A 12,077-nucleotide genomic window follows, 5' to 3' on the forward strand; every position below is an offset into this window, starting at 1 on the left:
ATCTCCTTTGCTCCAATAACAACGCAACGGTTCCAACTTAACATTGTCGGTAAAGCCCCTCACTGCAGAACCATTCTGGCTCATCACCTTGCACCATTTCAGATTGTCATGCTAAAGTATGGTGAACAGAATTTGGGTGCAATACTTTATTAAGATCTAACCAGAATAGCGTACATGTTTGACATAACTTACCTGCTTTCATACTCAATACTATTATTAATGATACCGAGCTGCTCTCAATATTGTGGTTCAATATCAGGACGAAGGATTTTGTCACAAAACATTGACTTCCCTGCTCCTCAGATGCTGTCTGACATGTTGTGCTTTTCCAGTCTCAAACCTTGTACATTCAGTCTTACAGCATCTGCAGTCTTTATTGTCTCAACGATTTTGTGAAGCATTGATCGGGTAAAGAAATCAACAGGCACTTGGAGAGTTAAACAAGAGAACCAGCTCAGGTTTTTTAAGAGACAGATCTTGCTTAACAAATTGAATTGGATTTTTTGATTCGGTTTCAGAGAACATTGATGAAAGGAATGCACCGGATGTTGTGTAGATGGGTCTGACAATTTCTTTTGATGAAGTACTACATAGAAGTTAACTATGGAATTCCCTGCCCAGTGAAGCAATTATGGCTACCTCATTGAATGTTTTTTAAGACGAAGATAGATAGGTAGATAGATAGGTAGATAGATTTTTGAGTCATGGAAGAATTAAGGATTATGATGAGCAGGAAGGTACGTGAGCTCAATCTGTGAAAAGATCAGCCATGATTTTATTGAATGGTGGAGCAGGCTCGATGGGCCAGATGGTCTACTCGTACTCCTAGTTCTTATGTTGTTAAACAACTTGAGGCTCATGGAGTTGGAGGGTCGGTATCAGCTCTGATTTTAAAAAAGAATGGCTTACAGACAAACAGTACAAGTTGTGGCAAGCATGTTTTTATTTTCAAATTGCAGAATGCTAAATGTTGATATTCCCCAATTGTCAGCACACTTTTTTTTATATATGTATAATAAATTATATTGTGGAATGCATAAGAAAATTTCAAGACGTATCAATGACACTAGACTTTGACAAGTGGAAAACAATGGGAACAATACAAATTGACTTCAACACTGCACGACGGTAGAATGGATGCAGAAGATAGACAAAATTTAACAATACGAAGTCTGAGTGAAATCATTTTGCCAGAAAAATATGGCAGGGATATATAGACTTGTGGTACAGAGTGTTTGGGGACAAAGGAATGTTAGGCTTTAAGCATCTCCAAGATCTATCCATTTCCTATGTAACTGCTTCTGCTAACATGTTGGTAGCATTCTCTTCCTTAGCAAATACCGATACAAAATATTTGTTAAATTTCAGACCACTTAGTACATATTTTTCATTGTCCCAAATACGCCCCAATTTTCTTCTCACTGTGTGCGCTGTTTACATGAATGTAGAAGACTTTTTGATTTATATTTTATATTAACTACCATTGTTTAGTTAAATACTTTCTTTGTCATTCTTATTTTTCTCTTCATTTGTCCTTGATTGATTAAAACTGGCCCAATTCTATTTGGCTTGGGTACTTTTTTCCCTCATAATGTTTTGACATAGTGAGCAACAAGTCAAAAAAATCTCATGCAAATTCTGCCTTGATGAACTTTATACTCCAGCCTGAATACACATTCCCTGATGTTCACTTGCTTGCTCAAAGTAACTAAGAGTGTCTTACAAATCACCTTTTTCATTGATATTATCCTGGGAAATACAGTAAATCATCTGGTATGCAGGCTTATTAGTTTTAAGGCCTTTGATATTGTAGAACCTTTGCTAATATCAAAGCTTGGGACCACATACTATCGATGATTGATGTTAAATGTTAGACTGTTAGCACATCCCTCGTATTTCAACTGTCTCATATTTATTCTCTTACATGGCTCTGTTTGGGTTCCTTGGATTGTTTGTCTTTCCATTGATTACCCTCTTGCAGTTATATTTTTGGAAGGATTTTTTAAAGTGATATTTTATAAACGTGTCATATTATTCTCTTAGAGACAGTAAGAACTGCAAATACTAGAGTCAGAGATAACACAGTTTGGAGCTAGAGGAACTAGCAGGCCAGGCAGCATCAGAGGAACAGAAAAGCTGACGTTGTAGGTCAGAACCCTTCTTCGTTTCTCTTCTCTTAATTTTTTTCTGATACACACTTGGCAGATTTTAGCCTCAGCTACCTGTCACTTCTGCACTTATCTCAGAACTTGGAGATGAGAGGGAAGGGGGAGAATGGGTGTTGTAAATTGATTGCTAATTACATTACTCCCTGATGCAGTCCCACTGCCTGGGAACTTACGCAGCACAGGAGTAGCAGTAATTTAGTTGCCTGTCAAATGGGATGGCTAACCAAACGACACAACCAAAGGGTCACGTAAGTACCATTTTCTGAGACTGCTGACATTGTTTGCAGCAAGTTCTCTGTCATGGAAAAGCCATTTGCTGCCCTTCTCTGGCTTGCTCGGGTTGCCATGGACCAAGGTGCATCGACCCCTTCTTGAAAAACCTTAAAATGCAGACATCCTTGCATTCCCCTTATTGCTGCCCTAGGCTGGTAGGATTGAAGACCCCCTGCTTTCCTAAATTTGCTGCCAGTGGGGTCCACGTCCATAGATCCCTCAAAGTTGCTACCCAAGTTGATAGGGTTGTAAAGAAGTGGTATGATGTGTTGGCTTTCATTGGCAGGGGAATTGAGTTTAAGAGCTGGGAGGTTATGCTGTAGCTCTATAAAACTCTGGTTAGTCCACACTTGGAATATTGTGTTCAGTTCTGGTCATATCATAGGGAAGATGTGGAAGATTTAGAGAAGGCGCGGAGGAGATTTATCAAGACGCTGCCTGGACTGGAGGGCAGGTCTTATGACGAAAAGTCGAGGGAGCCAGAGCTTTTTTCATTGGAGCGAAGAAGGATTATAAGTGACTTGATAGAAGTGTACAAGCTGATGAGAGGCATGGATAGAGTGGATAGTCAGACTTCTTCCCCGGGGCAGAATGATTGTTTTGAGGGGGCATAATTTTAAGGTGGTTGGAGGAAGGTATAGAACATAGAACATAGAACATAGAAAAGTACAGCGCAGTACAGGCCCTTCAGCCCACGATGTTGTGCCGTGGAATAATCCTAATCCAAAAGTAAAATAACCTAACCTACATTCCCCTCAATTCACTGCTGTCCATGTGCATGTCCAGCAGTCACTTAAATGTCACTAATGACTCTGCTTCCCTGACTACCACTGGCAAAGTATTCCATGCTCTCACAACTCTCTGGGTGAAGAACCTCCCTCTGGTGTCTCCTCTATACCTTCCTCCTAACACCTTAAAACTATGACCTGTCAATCCTGCCCTGGGGAAAAGTCTCTGGCTATCGACTCTATCCATTCCTCTCATTACCTTGCAAAGTGGAAGTCTGCTATCGGTCAATCCGAAATTCTTTTGGTGCTTGTAATTGTTGATCTTCTACTGACTGCATTTGAGAAGAAGGAGGGTGGGGGTCAATCCAGGCTAAGCAGATGCATAGCCTGAAATTTAACAAAAAAATCACTTCATTTATATCAGATCTCAGTTTGGAATGAATTTGAACAGTAATCAACACTGCACAAAATGTAAATCAGTATTTACATACATAAATGACTGGTGGTAGACATAACTGTCAGCTGTTATTATTAACAAATATGCACATGCTGATAAGCACATTATTTTAATAATAGATTTACAACGAGTGGGAAATTCACATGACTATAATGCAATGATCACATCTGACGGTGATACCGGACAAATCAGATCTTGGAGTGAAACCTGGCTTGATCGACTGTACATTTCACTTGTGCAGTTTGTTTCATTTGGAGATTAGACGCTGAATGTATTCTCATAAGGCTGCCAGTGTTCTTCCAACAAAAGAATATGATTTTTAGACAAAAGAGAGGGGGAAAAAAAGCAAAACTATATACTATACATAAAGTATTTTGAAAGATCTAACATAAACAGCAAAAACAAATAATCAAGCCATTCTCCAGCAACAAATTTCAATCCCAACGAACTTGTTTGCCTGATTTTATCCAGTTTTGATGGCCTAGAGACTTCTGTCTAGTTCTGAGAACTAGAAACCTCTATCCAGTCTTGAAAGCCTGGAATTCTTTTTAGTTTTTGAAACTTGGAGCTTCAACAATTTTCTGGAAATTCACAGTCCTGGCAATGTCTACAGAATAATCTGCAACGAATTGCAATTTTTGTTCTCAACAAAACCCTGACTCTGGCCTTGGATCATCTGATTCTGTGTAGGTCATAAAACTCAGCATTATAAACTTTTTATAATTAATGCTCCATGCGTCTAACGAAGTATTTTAACTTTAATCACAGCCTTTCTTAAACATGATGTCGTTAGTTTACTGTTCCAAATGACTATTTGATCTCGTTTATAAAAAGTGAGCCACTTTCATAGAACTGAAACCAAAATTGATTATCAAAATTGATAAAGAAAATCCCAAATGGTGATAATGTTATAAACCTTTATCACAGTACGTATAAAAATATAGGTTATTAAATAAATATGATAACATAAACATAATGATTTAAACATGATAGCGTATATCCTACGATCTTGAGATCCTATTGATTAAAGCCAGGACTGTTTCGACTATTTCCAATTCCTACCCACATACACCTATGATTCATCTGACATCATATGCCGGCTTCAAAGCTTCCAGTTTACCGGCTCCAGCCACCCCCTCTTTACCATGGACGTGCAATCCCTTTACACATCTGTTCCCCACCAGGAGGGTCTTAGGGCCTCCGCTTCTTCCTGGAGCAAAGACCTGAACCATCCCCACCCACCACCACTCTCCTCCACTTGGCTGAGCTTGTCCTCACCCTCAACAACTTTTCTCTCAACTCCTGTCATTTTCTTCAGGTAAGAGAGGTTGCCATGGGTACCCACAATGGTCCTAGTTATGCCTGTCTGTCTCTTCATGGGGTCCATGGAACATTCCTTTCTCCAGTCCTATTCCGGCCCCCACCCACTACTCTTTCTCCGATACATTGATGAAATCATCGGTGCTGCTTCCCTCTCTCGTCTAGAATTGGAAAACTTCATCAATTTTGCCTCCGATTTCCACCCTGGCCTCACTTTCACCTGGTCTATCTCAGACTCCTTTCCTTCCTTGACATTTCTGTTTCTGTTTCTGGGGCTAGACTGGTCACTAATATCCACTACAAACCCAACAACTCCCACAGCTGCCTGGACTGTACATCCTGACATCCCAGTTCCTGTGAAGACTCCATCCCATTCTCTCCGCTCCTCCATCTCCGTTGCATATGTTCAGATGAGGCCAACTTCGACAAGGGAGCCTCCGAAATGTCCACACTCTTCCTCAACTGAGGATTCCCCAGCTCCGTTGTTGACAGGGTCCTCAATGGGGTCCAATCCATCCCCCACACTATTGCCCACACCCCTTCTGTTCCCTCCTCTAACAGCGATAGGGTTCCCCTTATCCTCACCTATCAACCCACCAGCATCCACGACCAGAAGATCATCAAACGCCATTTCCGCCACCTCCACCTCCCCTCCCTTGCCCACCTTACATAGGGACTGTTCCCTCTGGGACACCCTGGTCCGCACTTTCTTCACCTCCAACACCTCCCTACAGCCCTATGGCACCTTCCCCTGTAACCAGCAAAGGTGCAACACCTGCCTATTCACTTCCTCCCTCCCCAGTATCCAAGAGCCCAAACGTACCTTCCAGGTGAAGCAACACCGCACCTGCACTTCCAAGAATCTAATCTACTGCATTCGCAGCTCACAGTGTGGTGTCCTGTACATTGGGGAAACAAAGCGTAGACTTGGCGACCACTTTGCAGCACATCTACGTTCTGCTCGCAAAAAAGACCCTGAACTATCTGTTGCCTGCCACTTCAATGCACCACCTTGCTCCCTGGCCAACATCTCTGTCTCCGCCTTGCTACAGTGTTCCAGTGAAGCTCAGCACCTTGTTTTCCGCTTGGGGACCCTACAGCCCTCTGGATCAGTTTTGAGTTCAATAATTTTAGCGCCCGAACTCCCCATGTCCTAGCCCCCCACCCCAAATGCCAGGCCTTGTTACTACGTAGGCTGCCGTTTCACACCCCCTGTTGTTAGTCACTAACAGTCCCCATGAACAACTATTCACCCTCCCCGCCTGATCATGAACAACTCCTTTGCCTGTCCAACTGTCTTTCTCTCTCTTTGGACTCTATCCTATCGTTTACTCCCTGCCCCACCCACTTCCCTGTTTTCTGCATATAAACTGAAGTTTTCTCAGCCACCATCAGTTCTGAGGAAGGGTCACCGGACCTGAAACGTTAACTCTGTTTTCTCCTCCACAGATGCTGTTAGACCAGCAACTTTGTTTTTGTTCCCAATTTACAGCATCCTCAGTTCTTTTGGTTTTTATAAATTAATTAAACTGTTTGACCATACTCTTTCCATAAAGCATGAAAGAGCACCTCCGGCTTCTAAGATGGAAGCAGTTGATGAAACAAATTGGCTTTACAGCCATTGTGGTCACCATACTCAGTACACTGTGGTTGGCACTGTTCAAGCAACTGTCTTCTTATTCACTGTTACAGGATACCATCTATCTCTTTGGTAATCTGAAGACTTTTCTGTAGGTTCCAGTACCAATTTTCTTGTGGCTAAACTATCGACTATAGCAGTGTGACAAGCTATTAAGGATCCTCTAACTGATGGATTATTTGAAAGCTTCAACGTCAATACTTTGAGAATTACTATTGGAGCATCACAAATATTGAGAACACAAATCATGTCCTGCAGAAGAAAGCTTCTCATTTTTTAACTTTTTTATTTGCTGTGACACATCCTGATCAAGCAATGACCGAAATATTGATGAAATTGCTGGTAATACCTTGGATATCAAAAATTTATCTGCCGTTATTTATCTTTCAAACGGACAGTAATATTTCCATGCGGACTTGCATGTTGTTCCTGTGCGAGAGTGTGATGAGAATTGAAGATGAAAAGAATTCTGTAGAATGGTGGTATTTTCAATGATACAGAATGAAAAATTAACTAAAATCAAAAACTAAATTGAAAATTAGGGAGGAGTGTGGGAAAGTCATGAATAATATATGGGACAGACTTGGAGGATATTGTGAGTATCGTGCTATACTTTGAATCGTTGAGATGGGTGTAAGGGTTTATTTTCACTGACTGTTTTTTAACTTCTGGACATAGCTCTGTTTTATCACAGTAGCTTGGAAATGTCAGTCATAAGGATTAGTGGTGTGGAAATTGCAAGAGAAATATGTTGCCACTCATCTGCTGCGGCTTTGCGACTATACGGTTTCATACATTGTTGAAGTAGAGTTGAGAAAGATAATTTATACCTGATTTGTCCGAATAGACTTCTGATACTGGAATCATTTGCACTGGAGAAGAGGGGATTAAGAGGAGATTTAATAGAGTTTAAAGAAAAGATTATTTGGCTTTTGGTGGAGTGAATAGGAAGAGATTATTTGTAAGAGAGTGAAAGAGGTTAGGAGAAATTGTTTAATGTGGGCCAGGGAGCGTTGTTTGAATATGAAATGCTTCACAGAGCAAAGAACATTGCAAATTTAGGAGGATCAAGGTAAATAAATATGCAAAGCCAAGAAGATATGTGGATATGGCTATAATCGCATCTAGTTGCATTAGTTTTGCATTGTACAAGTGAAGAATTTGCACAGAGATTTGAGCAAACAGCTCCATTTGATAGGGTAAAGGTCCATGTCGGATTATTAAAAAAAATTCGCAAGATGGGGTCATGACTGGTCAGACTAGTATTCATTGTCCATCCCAGATAAAGAGGCCACCACGTTGCTGTGCTTTTGAGTCGCATGCAGGCCAGTTCAGGTAAGGTTGGGCAGATTTCCTTCCCTAAATGACAGGAGTAAAGCAGATGAATTTTTACAACAATTTATGTTGGTTAAATGTTTGCCATTAAGCTAGAAGTTTAATTCCACATTTTTTTCCCATTAGACTAGATTAGATTCCCTACAGTGTAGAAACAGACCCTTCGGCCCAACAAGTCCACACCGCCCTTTGAAACATACCACCCAGACCCATCCCCCGAGAACCCACACACCCCTGAACACTACGGACAATTTAGCACGGCCAATCCACCTAGTCTGCACATCTTTGGACTGTGGGAGGAAACCGGAGCACCCGGAGGAAACCCACGTAGACACGGGGAGAATGTGCAAACTCCACACAGACAGTCACCCAAGGCTGGAATTGAGCCCGGGTCCCTGGCGCTGTGAGGCTGCAGTGCTAACTACTGGGTCACCGTGCTGCCCAAAATTGAAAATTCACCGTCTGCCGTGGTGGGATTCAAATTAGAAGAGTAGCCTGGCGTTCTGGGTTATGAGTCCAGTTACGTTACCACTACAATACAGTATTACTTACTCAAGTGGAGGAAAAAAGTTCTGTTCTTCAGAACTGACTTGCATACATCAAAGGCAGAAAATTACATTTTCTTTAAAGCATTCTAAGCATTCTAGCCATCCAAATATAACTACAAGCCCTTGCATCCCCAACAATTTGTGTGGAGGAATTCCCCTTCTGGTCTCTTGAAATTTTCACATTTTTGGACTTGCCTGTCTGAGCTCCCAAGATCTCTTTTTGCCTCAGCAGTGACATTCTGTTGAGATGATACTGTTAAAGCTTAAGAGCTACTGGCGATTTGATTTGACAGCCAGTACCAAGATCCCACTCGTAATCCTGAATTGGGAAGTGGTCCATTCACACCCAATTAGGAGGTCACATGTGGCAATATTCGTGAGTGGGCCCTACTACGGGTAGGAGCAACCTTACAACCTGCTTTTTAACCAAGTTTGTTGGGGTCCAAAGATCAGAGTTTAAATTCAGGCTAGTAAGTGTGGAATAGAGCTTTACCCTTAGCCCAAATGGTATTTTTAATCTTGAGTGTTACTGAGCAAAATGAAATATTTTAACAATGTTGGACATTTCAGTAAGTACTTTCTTGATTCACAAGCATTTCACACAAAAAAATCCTGTTGTCAGGTCAGTACCTGCTCAACTATATAGCAAATCTTCAAAGCTATATTTTAAAAGCTACATTATTTAAGCAATACTCACTCAAAATGGCATCAAATTTTCTCTGTCTCTCGAAGGACAAATTTAATGTTTAGTTATGATTATGGCTTTCTGTGGCATCAGCCGGGGATAAACAAAGTCCTTTGCACCTTCCTTGTAACAAGGTAAATCTACACTGTTATAATATCAGAAGGTTTTGGCCACCTGAAACCACTGTGGTTCTTTGTCTGTGAAGCCAACACTAAAGCAGAAACAGTATATGCCTGTTCTGATTAGATAAGATCTAGGTCTATGTTGCAAAAAAACCCCAGAAATTGCTGGAGAAACTCAGCTGATCTGGCGGCATCTGTGAAGAGAAAGCAGAGATAATGTTTGAGTCCAGTGACCCTTCTTCATTTGTTAATTGCTTCACACTACAAATTGTATAGCTTTTCGAAATGTTGAAGCCTTTGCTTATCACTGTCCATAGCTCCAGATCACAACAGAATATAAGAACATGTCATTACAACAATTCAGATTACTTGAGTAAATGACGGTGTCGCTAATGTATCATATTTCAGTGGATTACAGACAGGGCAAATCTGTAACTTTAAGACAGGTATGTGAGATCACAAAATGTAATGTTCCAATATAAAGGCTCCCATGTTAATTTCAGTGGCCTTCACTGTTTTATAGAGCCAGGATAATGTGCTTATGCTCATATAATATACAGTAACATCAGTAAAAACAGAGCCCAGACTATGCGTGCAAGTCTGTGATATTGTAGTCACATAAACAGTTAGTGCTGTTAATAATCGTCAAGATATCTGTCTCAATAAGAACCCAACTTTTTGTGATACATGTCAGATGAAGTGACGTAGAAAATAACAAAGCTCATCAAAGACAGCTATCATAGCCATTCGAAAAATGTTTTAATTATACTAAGGAATGCTTCAATATTGCTGGATGCACATCACTAGAAAAGTAATGTGAAACCAAATTTTAAAGTACTCTAATTTGGCCAATATAAATGATTAGGATTTCAAGCTAGTTTTTTTCAATAGAGAAAAAAAAATACACTTGATAATTATTGTCATGCAAGATGTTTCTAGCTTTAAGGAGCTGGCAAACTGAGAAACTCACTGTAGTAATCGTTACACTATCAGGAGGTAATTGAAGATTATTGTTTCCCAGGGCTGTCTCTGTAAAGTTTTAGCTTGCACGCTGTGATCCTGGAACAAGCATCAATATTAGATAATAAAGATACTCAAAAATCAAGAATCCCATCAGTAATCTCAAACAATTTTCAACTGTTTTCATTCACTAATCTTTCTTGTCATGTTCTTAATTAGCAAAAACTTAATTAAAATTTAATTTGTTAATTTATTCTGCCTCTTGGCTTCCTCCGTTAATTTTAGAGCTCGGAGTTAAGAAAAAATTGCATGAAGTGTGGCTAAACCTTGCTGCAAAAGCCAATTTTAGTTTGGTTGAAGTTGGTACCCAGGCTTACCATGATTGCTCCACTGTGTAACTGAAATAACATTCATCAAAATGCCATAGTGTACAAGCCTAGGGGCCAAGTGCTGAAAAGTGGGATTAGGACAGATAGATACTCAATGACAGGCTTGGACATTGTGGGTGAAAGGGCCTTTTTCTGTGCTATGAAACTCTCTGACTGTGACTCTATTATAAAAGTGAAAAAGTGAAGTTTTAGACAAGGAAAGATTTTTCTTTTTGAATTATAAAAGTCACTTTTTACCCATCTGTCAGGAGTCTTACAGTTGTGTCATTGTGTAATCCACGTTAATTTGCAGTATTTAGAAGACATATTTCCGTTTATGTAGTCATATGTACACCTTAAAATTTGCAAGCTTTTTTTAAACAAAGCATTGTACTCGAAATGTTCTGTTTTAAATTATTTAGTAATTCTTCACGTGACATGATTAGAAAATAAAACTGGATCAGTATTGGATGATAAAACATTCATCTTATTTATCTTCTGGATTTACTTGATGTGGATTTTTCAGCAGTGACTTACTGATTCAGTGTTAAGGGATACTGCACTGAAGAAAGTGTGATATGAAATTCTAACATTTAGTTTAGACTTCAACATGAACAGATGGTGAATATTACTTTATTTGTTTCCTTTTAGTGTTATCTAACTAATTTCATTCTATTACATAAACAATCCATAAAACATCCATACTCATCCCAAGCCATTTCAGTATCTCTCCTATGATACTTGTCTTTATTCTACTTGTGATCCCAACTTCAGTGTCAACAGTGCAAGGGAAATGAGACTGAAACTTGAAAGATACCTGAAGGGCATTGACTTTCAAGAAAGGTGGGGGGAGGTTGTTGGTTTTAATGATTAATTTATAAGTATCCCTGTTGCCATGGTGATTTGTTAAAATGCAGTTCAAGAGAGATAGTCTAAAAGAACCAATGTATTTTGTCTATACTGGGAGAGTTTGAGTGAATCAAGTACTCATTGGAAAAAAAATAGGTTTTCTGGACATACACTTCTTAATCTTGGGGCCAACACTGCAACTTGGAGAGAAACCTTTCAGTTTTAGTTTCAGTTTGGACAATTCTGCAGGATCCTTAGCTGAGTATAGATGTATAAAGCAGTTGCTTCCAAGAAAGGGAGATGATTGTGCAGATTTGTTTAAACAAAAACTGAGTAAATAGTAATAGTTCCAGACCAGAACTGTTTGGGTAAAACACTAAAAAGAAGCAAAGGAAGTTGACTGTTAGATATCTGAACTCTCCAGGAAATGGCTGTCAGATTCTGATAACTTGGAGTTCAAGTTGCAGCTAAATTAAGCTAAAGAGGTGTTTGAAAAGGAGATTCTGTCTGGTGTGAGTACTGTAAAGGGGTACTTTGGGGAAATGTAAAATAGCATGTTAGGATCTATAAAGGGGTGCTTTGTGGATCTATAAAAGAATATTGGGGTTAATGAGATTACATTTTT

At 39.8% G+C, this 12,077-nt stretch overlaps 1 protein-coding gene and 1 long non-coding RNA gene across 10 annotated transcripts in view; one reads left to right on the forward strand and one right to left on the reverse strand.

Moving 5' to 3' along the window:
• The window catches only part of LOC125461272 (receptor-type tyrosine-protein phosphatase T), a 1,279,761-nt gene that overhangs the window by 159,575 nt on the left and 1,108,109 nt on the right, over positions 1 to 12,077 (forward strand). The window lies entirely within an intron of this gene.
• Positions 1 to 12,077, reverse strand: part of LOC125461273 (uncharacterized) — a 45,823-nt gene that overhangs the window by 11,114 nt on the left and 22,632 nt on the right. Inside the window, exon 4 of one of the 3 annotated variants that reach the window (XR_007249460.2) lies at positions 936 to 3,922. The exons of 1 other annotated variant lie outside the window; for it this stretch is intronic. This is a non-coding gene — a long non-coding RNA (uncharacterized LOC125461273). Of the gene's footprint in view, positions 1 to 935; positions 3,923 to 3,942; positions 7,945 to 12,077 lie in introns of those variants that run through there. One more of the 3 variants, XR_009446923.1, reaches the window with a different exon arrangement.

Source organism: Stegostoma tigrinum, chromosome 19 (genome assembly GCF_030684315.1).
Source record: "Stegostoma tigrinum isolate sSteTig4 chromosome 19, sSteTig4.hap1, whole genome shotgun sequence".
NCBI lineage: Eukaryota > Metazoa > Chordata > Chondrichthyes > Orectolobiformes > Stegostomatidae > Stegostoma > Stegostoma tigrinum.